The 12,425-nt window shown below is 32.0% G+C and overlaps 1 protein-coding gene and 1 long non-coding RNA gene across 5 annotated transcripts in view; one reads left to right on the forward strand and one right to left on the reverse strand.

Moving 5' to 3' along the window:
- LOC129740232 (integrin alpha-PS2-like) overlaps positions 1–12,425 on the reverse strand; it is a 305,493-nt gene that overhangs the window by 54,863 nt on the left and 238,205 nt on the right. The window lies entirely within an intron of this gene.
- On the forward strand, positions 9,413–12,139 carry LOC129740238 (uncharacterized). The gene is made up of 5 exons (XR_008736161.1): positions 9,413–9,668; positions 9,732–10,015; positions 10,412–10,560; positions 10,621–10,721; positions 11,877–12,139. It is a non-coding gene; the product is annotated as an uncharacterized LOC129740238 (long non-coding RNA).

The raw sequence follows: 12,425 nt of genomic DNA on the forward strand, positions 1-12,425 counted from the left end.
TTAAAGTAAATTTATTCGTTAAATACGATTTGAACATTGCTGTTGGAATTTGATGAAGACTTAAAATTTCAAATAATTTTATTTCTTTTTTCTCTTGTATGTTTGAGAATAATGCCTAGTTTCTGTTTAGATTTTCCCTTTTATCAAAAAATCGTTCAAACCCGGCCGTGTGGATACGTGTCGTAGAAAGTATTGTATGCCTAAGGTTAAAGATCATCGTTCTTTTTGGCGACTATTTTGATGACATTCATAAAAAAACAATTTAAATTTGTCCCAGATTTCACTGGAATCCAATCTCTTTTGTGATAAACGTCTTAGAAGCGACAAGTCATCTGATGTCCTTTCAGCTAATGGTGACATTTTGAAAATCAAAGAGACCTCTACTTAAAAAAGATCTGATACATCTGGTTGGGAATACTTGACTTAATAACATGAGGGGCGTTATAATGGCAGAAGTAGAAGATTTCTATTTGAAATAGAAGTAGAAATAGAAGTATTTCTATTGAAAGCTTAACAGAATATTCGACCGAATATTCGGCCGTATATTCGTTTGGCCGAATAGTTGAAAAGGTCAATAATCGGTATTCGGTCGTTCGCCGAATACCACTATTCGGTACATCTCTACTTCTATTTATCAAATGAAATTCAATCGTCAACTTTTTTTAATTTTATTTTATGTATATGAGTAAAAAAAGCCCCTGGGAGTGTAGAGCTTTTGTGACAACACAGAATTTTTTTTGACTATTAGATGTCACTAAAACTGCAACCTTTAAAATAAATCAATCTGTAATTAACAAAAACCTGTAATTTTAAATTGTTTTCCTTAGAAGTTAACGAAGATTCATTTATTATTACAGCAAAAGTGGTCCTGTAAAAAAGTTTAATACTAAAAATTAAATGTCACGTTATTTTTCGACCTGTAAAATTACTGTAAATGTCTTGCTCCTTTTTGTTACAGGACATTTGCGTAATTTTACAGGAAATATTTTTTGCTGTGAATGTTTTTACAATTCTCATTTAAGTTTTGATCTGAGTGCAAACACTTTGTTACTAAATGTTTTCTGACGTCGGTGGCTGGTGGCGGTTGTTGGAGGCGATCAACTATGTGTTTTATTTTGAACAAATTTTCCGTAGTTCAAAATGGATATTAATTTTTCCTAATCGAGAATTTCTATTCCAAATAGTATATGAATATATTTTAATTATTAATTCAAGATATTACAGCGGAATTTTCAATCAATACTTTAATTGAAAATGAAGAATAGAAATGTTAATTGAGTTGATTTATAAATAGCACTTATTATCATTTTAAACATAATTAAGTTAATTTACAACCTCATTTGATTTTTTTTTAAGAATTAAGGCGCTTAGGATCAGAGCAAGGTAACCGAAATCACAGAATATTCTGCAATTTCACAGAATTTTCACCAAAATTTCATCACAGAATCTGTGTCACAGAACACAGAATTTCGAGAAAATTCACAGAATTAACAGATTTTTTCAATTTTGTAAGTATTTCCAATGTTTTTCTTTTTGATGTCAATAAAACATTCGGATTTTTAAGTTTATATAGCAAAATATGATAAGATTAGTAAGGTAAATTAATTTTTCTCAAGTAAAATGTTAAAATGACAAAATTTTTTATGAATTTTCAATGATACATATAGAAATATCGTTACAGATAACCATTACAGAATTTTTGGGTGAAATCTCAGGTCAGTTTTTTTTGTCAAAACACAGACAGTTTTTCGGTAATCTTGGATCAGAGGGGTGCAAGTGCCTGAATGATAGTTTCGAGAAAACACGCTTTAAAGTTGTGAAGGTGCTTAATTTTTCATATATTTTTGGAATTCAAGCAGTTTTAATTCAATCAAAAAAGCAAAAAAAAGTGTTCAAAAAATCGTTAGGTATACCTAGCTCAAAATTGATGATTTTGGGACTTGCAACCCTCTGATACTCAGGGCCTCAATTTTGATTTCATTTTTTTTGAAATCTAGTGTTATGTTTTACTGTACTAATTCTGTGCACTTATGACTGAAGCTTTGAATTCTGGAATTTTTGTAATTTTTGTAATTTTTGTAATTTTTGTTATTTTTGTTATTTTTGTAATTTTTGTAATTTTTGTAATTTTTGAAGCTTTTGTTATTTTTGTAATTTTTGTTATTTTTGTAATTTTTGTAATTTTTGTAATTTTTGTAATTTTTGTAATTTTTGTAATTTTTGTAATTTTTGTAATGTTTGTAATTTTTGTAATTTTTGTAATTTTTGTAATTTTTGTAATTTTTGTAATTTTTGTAATTTTTGAAATTTTTGTAATTTTTGTAATTTTTGTACTTTTTGTAATTTTTGTAATTTTTGTAATTTTTGTAATTTTTGTAATTTTTGTAATTTTTGTAATTTTTGTAATTTTTGTAATTTTTGTAATTTTTGTAATTTTTGTAATTTTTGTAATTTTTGTAATTTTTGTAATTTTTGTAATTTTTGTAATTTTTGAAATTTTTGTAATTTTTGTAATTTTTCTAATTTTTGAAATTTTTGTAATTTTTGTAATTTTTCTAATTTTTGAAATTTTTGTAATTTTTGTAATTTTTGTAATTTTTGTAATTTTTGTAATTTTTGTAATTTTTGTAATTTTTGTAATTTTTGTAATTTTTGTAATTTTTGTAATTTTTGTAATTTTTGTAATTTTTGTAATTTTTGTAATTTTTGTAATTTTTGTAATTTTTGTAATTTTTGTAATTTTTGTAATTTTTGTAATTTTTGTAATTTTTGTAATTTTTGTAATTTTTGTAATTTTTGTAATTTATGTAATTTATGTAATTTTGGTAATTTTTGTAATTTTTGTAATTCTTGTAATTTTTGTAACTTTTGTAACTTTTGTAATATTTGTAATTCTTGTAATTTTTGTAGTTTTTGTAATTTTTGTAATTTTGGTAATTTTTGTAATTTTTGTAATTTTTGTAATTTTGTAATTTTTGTAATTTTTGTAATTTTTGTAATTTTTGTAATTTTTGTAATTTTTGTAATTTTTGTAATTTTTGTAATTTTTGTAATTTTTGTAATTTTTGTAATTTTTGTATTTTTTGTAATTTTTGTAATTTTTGTAGTTTTTGTAACTTTTGTAATTTTTGTAATTTTTGTAATTTTTGTAATTTTTGTAATTTTTGTAATTTTTGTATTTTTTGTAATTTTTGTAATTTTTGTAATTTTTGTAATTTTTGTATTTTTTGTAATTTTTGTAATTTTTGTAATTTTTGTAATTTTTGTAATTTTTGTAATTTTTGTAATTTTTGTAATTTTTGTAATTTTTGTAATTTTTGTAATTTTTGTAATTTTTGTAATTTTTGTAATTTTTGTAATTTTTGTAATTTTGTAATTCTTGTATTTTTTGTAATTTTTGTTATGGCATCACTAATTGATCATTATCTTTATATTTTTATTCGTTTTCATAAGATTTTCAATTAAAAACAAAGTTTGTTGCGCTTACTCCTTTTCTGAGTCAATCATTTGAGAAATTAAAAATAATTGAAAAAAAACTAATAATTTTCCTGACTACGTCAACTTGAAACTTTTGATGCATAAATGACAGGTATAATTATCTGTGAATTACTTTTCAAAAAATCCACTGAAGTTCGAAAGTATTGCATGTTACCCCATTTGACGATACTTTTGAATTTTAAATATAAAATATATGTAATATTGAAACTCAAAATTTCACAAAATAGTAAAATATGTTTAAATAAATATTGTACTAATCCCACAGCGAAAAAAAGTTACACAGTACTACATAAAAAATGTGCAATTTTGATTCACAATTTAATCAGACAGGTCGTTGCATTGGCGAAAGCGAGCAAAACGGCAGTGACAGATAAAACCTACCAACTTAAATCCGATTCCGGCTGACCATAAAATGAAAACCGACTTCCAAGGGCCGATCAATGGTCATAAAACGGATAAGCAACCAAGAAAGGAGCCCAAACAAGGAGCATGGTTAAAGACAATCGCTAATAAATACATAACAATCATTCGTTGCTGCTGTTTAGCATACATACGACATTATGTTGCTACTATCATATCTCATTGCTTGTCCCATTCATCGTTCGAAGCGGCGCGCAGATTCCCAAAAGGAATTAATTCGCCGGGCTGTTTTCGTCCCACCTTGGCTTCGAGAAAGACATTATCGAGAGGCGCAGAAGAAAGAGTGGAAGAAAAATTCAGTTGAGCAGTTGAACCAACCTTCTTCTTTATTCAATTACCTACTGATCTGTCAGTTGTTTATTCCCTCTTCATGTTTTACAATAAACATGGAAGATTAATATCTTGGAAAATTGGAAAATTACAAGGGAGTTTATGAGTCCTGTCTGCGGTTCAGGTCTAGAACTAAATACAAGCGGTCTTACTGAATATATGACTTGCGTCTTCGTTTGTCTTCTTCTGTTTTAAGTCTTGACGCCAGATAAAAGGGCGTTGTTTTGTTCTAAAATCTAAACCTTATGATAATGTTAATGGTAAATGAAGACCTGGAAGGCTTTTAATGCTCCAGAAAAATGTTTTCAATCCATTTCGATACACGTTACCAGAAATGAGAAAGGGTTGTTCGGAATCCACCTTACAGATAATGCAGAGTCATCTTGTCTGTCGAAGAAGCTAGTGAATCGAAGAGTCGCTTCACTTGAACCATGTTTGATTGACCTGGACACGCTTCCACACCATCAGCAGCAGCAGCAGCAACACTCGGATAATGATGAATGATCGGTTCCATCCGTCTGCGGATGACCGATGCATTAGGCGGATGACCAAAAAACCATCAACTAACAAACAACTGACTGACTGACAGTGTACCGGTCATGATAATTTAATTTCCTTTTCGCACCATTCGATTATGACACCGCGAGGACCTCCCGTTTTCATTCATAGGCACCGCGCGGTGCGCCAATCAAAAGTCATTTCACCCTCTGCACCGCACTGCTGATGTTGTGGCGTTTGATAGCCCATCATTACCACTTCCATAACTACATAATGCATAGTTAGGGACCGCCTTATTAGCATGGAATCGAAGCCGGTGAATCGGCATAGTTCACACCTTCGAAATGGTTAAGCACCTTTCTAAACCACCGGGGTGAATCGAAACCATTAGCTTGCGATTTTCGACTTTATTTAGTTACCCTTTGCAGGTAATGAAGGGTAAAGGTTTCGGTCGAAAGTTAGAGGTCGCCCCACATGAATAGTAGGTGCTTCTCTGGGATTGTGTACATTTCACTAACCTCATTTTTATTTACATTCACAAGTCATGTAAAACGCTAACTTTTTTGTTAAGCATTTCAGGGGTTTGAATTCTTCTACAAAAATTTCTTCCTTTACAAAATACACAACTTTTTGCTAAACTAGGCAAAGTTCTACAATATCATTCTTAGGAGATACGATGACAATAATATAATTACCTTGAAAGTATAATTTTTTCAATCAGGAATGTTTGAGGAAAGACAAAACGATTTGCAGTCTGTGGAACAAAGTTGGAACAAACTAAGATCTTCAATTGCTTGTGTTTTGAAATTTATGAATCTTTGTAAGAAGTATATTCGAGAAAAAGCAACACTATGTTTTGTGAATAACTTTTCAATGCATGGATGAAAATTGATAAAATTGATGAAGTTCAGATAGACAATCGTTCAAGAAGTCCTGGAGGATCCAATGGATAGCTAAAATTCGAATAAAAGTGAAGATCATTAATTCCATGAAGTTGAGGAATGTGAAAGGTTTTTTCAAGCTCAATCCGAAAATATCAATAGAGGAAGTGATAAAAAAGATGAATATTTCTGACCTTGTTGAAAACGCAGGTTTCAGAGGTGGAATAGAGTTAATCTTTATTCTATTTGTTTGTCAAGTGCTTGAATAGCTACTTATAACATAAGAGATAACTATTTACATTACTACACTGAAGTGATATACTCACTTATGAATGTTCTCAATTATGTGTGGTGTTTTGAGTAAACTACACAGAATATTTGGCAACACTGCTGAGTTACCACGAACCTAATTTGAGTAGTTTGGCTTCACAGTGTGATGATGTAAACATTTTTACCGTGCACACTCATTTGGCGGAACACCTGAAAGTTGTAAAATTGACCCGTTTTTACCTGGGGGAGGAAGACTGAAATTCGCTGTATCGTTTTCTGTATCGTTTTTTTACTGTTCGATAAAAACCAGCAATTGTAGAAAAGATTTGTAATCGTTCAAATTTTACCTTAAGATGATCAATTTTGTGTAGCGAGTCATGTAACTCAGTTGTTTAAGTGCTACATTTAAGTCTTATGAGTTAATTGCTGCAGATTCAAAAGTAAACATCGAAATCGAATCCATCAGCATCAAAAAAGTTTTATTGAAAATCTCTAAATAAGAAAGTAAAATTTTGAACCTTCGCACTGCTCGGTAGATTGATGAGAGAAATTTGACGTTTGAACGATTTTTTTCTTTTTTTATTCAGTCTTCCTCCCCCAGGTTTTTACGAACCCGCATTATCTGTCAAATAACGGGTCAATTTGTCGGGTCAATATTACACATTATTTTGAAAAGCCCGGGTACGCATCAAGACGGGTAGTTTTATGTGTTGTCAAATTTTGAACCGCTTTGTTACAAGTCCGCTGGACTGTTTGGAGGAGGATTTTAGTAAGTATTTTAATATTGTCGTCAAAATAGTTTCGTTTCTAAAACATATGTATGATTCTCTTCACAGACTTTGCGTGGGCACATGAGGAGGATTCCGAACCAGAAATGCTTCGTGATAAAACTACGCTGGTAAATGGTAAGCATTTTACTACGAATAAATTACTAAACCATCAATTAACAATCAATTATTCGCTCAACAGGTTGCCCTGTGACCACAAGCTGCGGAAATCATCATGCTCCGAAAAGGCTGAAATCGAGCGGTAGAATGTTAAAAATGATTTGTGAAGAAAAAAAAAGTGAAATGATTAAAGCGAAGAAATAAATTATGTTTTGTTTGAAAATATATCATTTCATTTCCATTTTGTATTCCTTGCATGCAACGTTACTTGTCGCTTGAAACTGCTCACATCTTCACAGAGCTCAAGCGTTTCAAATAATGTGTAAATTTGACCCGACGATATGACGTACAGCCTATGTACTCTATAAAGGGTACAAGGCCTGTACACCAAAAAAGAGTTAACCCAGTCTTATCTGATAACGGATCAAAACTACACTATAAGGGGTTGCGCCAGATGAGTGTGTGTACATCATCATCAGCAGTCATTAGCAATCATCATTGCTATTGTTCAATAGCGAATTGACCAAAACGTGTGGAAAACCAAAACAAACAATGTTTTGGTTCTGCTGCAATCAGCAGCTGTCTGCAAGCAGTAGATCGGGAAGATCAGTTCTGAATTCCACAGGAGGATCCGAAACAAAACGGCGAGTTTCAACACATTTCTACAAGGTGGAAAAGCTGCCCATCGGCGAAATAAACAAAATACAGTGGTCAAATCGTGCGCAAAATATTTGGACTGCTACTGGGGAGATATTGTTAAAAATTTTGTAATGGACAGCAAAATGAACTCTTTCCCCTGGCAGGTTTCCAGCCAAAACCTTTTCGTTGACAAGCCTCGCCTGTGTGATGAACTAGATTTAAGCACACAATTGTAAACAAACAAAACGAGTTTGGCTCCTAGAAGCCTAAAGGTATGAGCCGTTTCAAATAAAGAATTTACAAAAAAAGCCTCCCCTGTATTTTCCGGAGAAAAACAAGAAGAAGAAAAATTTAAAAATTTGATGTTTAATACTTGAGGAGGCTGGCGATCTGTGGAAACCCTAGTAACAATTTCAGCTTTGTTATGGTCAGCAAAATTTCGGTTTGTTCTATAACATCACCTGGAATATAATTGAGCCAAAATCAGGCCATTTGTCCCTATCCTCGAAACGTCATCATGACCAATCATTGTAGGTCATCAATGTTGGTCACCAAAGCTTTTAAAAAGCTATTATTAAACATGTTAGCAAGTTTTGTTTTTTCGATTCTGTGAGTTCTCGGAGTTTTTTTTTTAAATTTTTTCCAGCAACCATAATGATTGATGAATGATAATTGCATTATTAAGATATGATATTATGAGCATCTTTTTTACTGCCAGTCGAGATTTTAGGTAAAATGTGTATGAAATAGTATCTTAAAATAATTGCGCCTCGTTAAATCTGATGGTATATCATGATGGATTTGATGGATAATAGGCCTGAAAAAATATTTTCAAATACTCGCATTGTGAATCCATCAACATGGCGTCATTTTGTGTCCTTCGATTTTGAACCAACATGGCGTAAATTCAATGATTAGTAGCTTTTGTATGGTCAGAAAAATGGATAATTTATAATTTTATAATGGTTTTATGGAACCCATATATTTGACGTTTCTCTCGCAAGCCTACCAATTACACGCTTAGGGTGAGTTTCTCATTTCTGAGTTGTTAACCATTAGAACAGTGAATGAGGATAGACTTTTTGAATGAAAAGGGATTGGTTGTGAATGACCCGTGGAATAACCCATGAGTTGAAGACGATTTTCGTTGTCTGACGCCATCTTAAAATCCAAGTTGGCGGCTTTCGTTGAACTTTAATTTAATGATTAATGGCATTTCGGTGAACTATACATTCTAATAGGAAGAATTTCAAATGGAAGTAATGAAAATTATAGACGGATTGGCTTGTGATATAGCTCAGTTGGCAAGTCTGTGGTCTCCTGAGCCGATGTCCGTGAGTTCGAGCCCTAGAGTAAACATCGAACACAGTTGTACCGGATAAGTTTTTCAATAACGATCCGCCAACTGTAACGTTGATAAAGTCGCGAATGCCATAAAGATGGTAAAACGACTATAATCGAAACAAAAAAAAAAAAATAGACGGATAGATTAGATTAGGAAGCATGAAAGGTGTTGAAAATGAGCCAAGAGCGTGATTTGAGAAAACTTCTTGCCGCACAAGACCATTTGTCCCACATCGTATTATTGTCTAGAAGAAGCAAATCGACTTTGCTTCTTCTACACAGAAAAAAATAATGACTATTACGTGTCATGGAAAATGGAGGCCTGTAAAAAAATACAACCTGTAATTTGAAAATAACGTAATATTAAAACAATTCATCTAAAAATAAATCAACACACATTTAAAATTACAGCAAATGTCATGTAACAAAAAAGAGCATGACATTCACAGTATTTTTACAGTTCCATAACAAATTACATGTCATTAAATTACGCTGTGTCCATTTTTTTTCAATTGCACGTTTGGAAATTCCAGTGCGTCTGGCATCTCAGTTGGCTAAACCGCCAAAACAAGCGCGTTCGAGGATTTGTTTTTGTTTTAATTTTGTTTTGTTTCGGTAATTTCTTTGTTTTGAGACGGAAACGGAATATCTACGCGGTTGCTTTTCGTAAAGAGAATGACATCGTGGCGGTTTCGGGAGACTGCAGGTTGTCATTTCCCCAACCTGCAGCGGCAAAACATGTGCAGTAAAAAACATCAGGTGCCACGATTCCATGTCGGAGAAGGTTGTCCGGTTTTCAATAGCCTGTACGGACTATCGACCGATGGTTCAATGGCACTGGCTGCTTGCACTGGCAGCAGGTCTTCAAAACTGTAAACTAGGCAGAATAGAATGCGTTGAGGTAAGTTCTTTAATTTTTTTTAATTCCTGGAAACTAACTTCGTCATTCAATTTTGTTTATTAGTTCCTGCCCCCGACTTTTTTACACGGGTATAGATGTGCACCGTCTTCTAACCGGTGATTAAGTTGCAGTGTGGAGCCATTCTATCGCGGCCAAAGATCGGAAAAAACAAGATCATCTCTGGACTTAATTTTGGGACACAGCTATTCACTTTTTGCAGTGCTCGTAGCTGTTATGAACTCTCCACTTGACTTTCCCTAGTAAAATATCACTGATTATGAAAGGCGGAACTTCTCAATGAAGACAGGCTTCCCACGGTTCCCCGCCTTCCCCATCAATAATTAAAGGTGAGAAAAATTGTTATAACCACACAATTATTTCAAATGAGCCACTCGGTGTTGAAGGAATGTAAGTGTCAAAATAATCAATTATGTTTTATGTAGGTGCATACCAATCAATTTCCACATTTCAATCTACATCTGGTACAAAACTCAGATTTTTTATAGTTTTTTAAAACTTTCGATTGAATTCAAACTGCTCGAGTTAGAAAACTATATTAAAAATCAAACACCTTAACAACTTTGAAGCGCATTTTCACCAGACTATTTTGGGCACATACACCCGTCTAACCCTCAAAGCCTCAATTGTTATTTTAATTTACGGTACTCAAGCTCTAAGATTAAAGTTTCCTTTTTTCTTAAGCAGCACTTTGAACACGGCCTAAAATCTTTTTCCACTTCCAGGCTGAAGCAACAAGCAAGGTTTCAAGCAACTGCTTTCAGGCTACCGAATTGCATTAAAAGAACGCAGTGCAGAATTTAATTGAATGCCGAACGATAGTCTAAAGTTATCCGGAGGGACGCAACGTTTCAATTCTTTGAATTGTGATTCGGTAGGAAAATTGATTATTTTTTATGAGCAAATTTTTTAAATAAAATATTATTTTTTGCAGTTAACCTGGTTTTTAGGCTAAAACCACTGAATGTATATTTAGCAACTTTCAACGAAGGAGCTAAACTCAACAGAGTGACTCATTCGTTAACAGCAAAAATGGTAAGTATCGAACCAGCTAAATTGAGTTTGTTTGGTTCTTGAACTGAGCATATGAATCAAAAAGACTATTCTAATCATCTCGATATTTTTAGAATATGCTCTTGTTTTAGAATGTCGATTTTTTTCTCCTACCAACCGAAATTATTCAATACACTGCTTTTCTACGCATATGATTCAGATGTGGATTTACCTATGGAAATTGTTTCCTTTCATCCTAAATTGTCTGAAATACAAATCGCTGTACATACTTTGTCCGCAAAATTTCGAAATCGAACCCGTTCCATGAAAAGCATGCAGCTCATGAGGTGTAGATGGAAGATAAAACAAAACTTTGAAAGCGTTTTTGCATTTAATACACTTGGGACTCATATGCGTAGAAGGGCAGTAAAGGTCCTCAAATTTTTTTTTGAAATTTGATAAAAGAAAACATTTTCCTTAGTAAATCACATTTAAATAATAAGGAAACTTTTTTATTCTCCCGATCCATCATGAACACTATTTCTCTAGAACTTCAGGCGTTTAAGGCGCATAACATAATTCAAATGTATGTATTTGAATGCTGTCAACGCATTAAACGCCTGAAGTTATAGAGAAATCGTATTGATGATAGATCAGGCAAACCTCAGCAAGTTTCCTCATTCAAAATTTGTGCTGTTATAAAACTTGTCCTATACACTGACGACAGTTGCTTACCTTTTTTTTTTAAAATCTGTGCTTCAATGTTTGTTGTCTGGCTAACAGTGTGTAGTGGGATGTCACATACAATTCACAAGATATAACGGTTTTTCAACTAAGAACATTTTTCCATAAACGTTTATGAACCATCATTTCAATTTCTTTTCAATTTGTACAGGAACCTTATTCTAATTTCTGTTCCCTAATGATTTAGGTAATGAATCCAAATAATAGTTCTGTTTTCAGAATTATTCTATTACCGAGTTGATTTTTTAAATTACACGATCTTAAGAAAACTGCCTTATGTTGTGTAGATGTGATTTTTTTGTGAAAATACAATTTATGCCATATCGGCATGGCAGAAATATCGAATTTTATCATTTTAAAAATTATTCTTGAAAGTATTGTGTATAAGAATATACTATTATAAGTTTTAACTTTTTTATTACTGGTGAACTAATATAGTCTTATTTTTTCCAGATTTTCCACGTCATCAATTGATTTAAAGAAAAAAAGCAGAAAAAAGACTGTGCAACTCAAATATGTAGTTTTTTTTTTCATTTTGAACTTCTGGATTGGTTGAAAACTATATAATCTCGCAATCGAGAACACATCTAGATTCAACAGATTCTGCCCTGACTTAAGCGACACATTAGTATGATGAAAACTCCTGATGTAATCATAAAAATTCCATACAGTAAATTATTTTAATGTTTGTATAGAAAATAGTTAAATTTTTGTAGTGCGGGAATATATGATTGTTTTTTGAAAAGTGAATAACTAAGCTTTCACAATGGTTTCGTAGTTTCGTTACATTACGATCGATAAGATAAACTACAATTGCGCGAATTAAAATAATTACCTATTCCAGATATAATTCTGAAAAAGTTTGCAAGATTGTATGTTTTGAATTCATTCCTCGTTACATTAAATAAAATGATTCAATCTTATTATTTTCTTCTTTTTATTCTCGCAAAAAATAATATTCAAAATCCAAATAATTTTCCGAAAGAAACAAAAATTAATCCT

This window comes from Uranotaenia lowii, chromosome 1 (genome assembly GCF_029784155.1).
Source record: "Uranotaenia lowii strain MFRU-FL chromosome 1, ASM2978415v1, whole genome shotgun sequence".
In the NCBI taxonomy this organism is placed as follows: Eukaryota; Metazoa; Arthropoda; class Insecta; order Diptera; family Culicidae; genus Uranotaenia; species Uranotaenia lowii.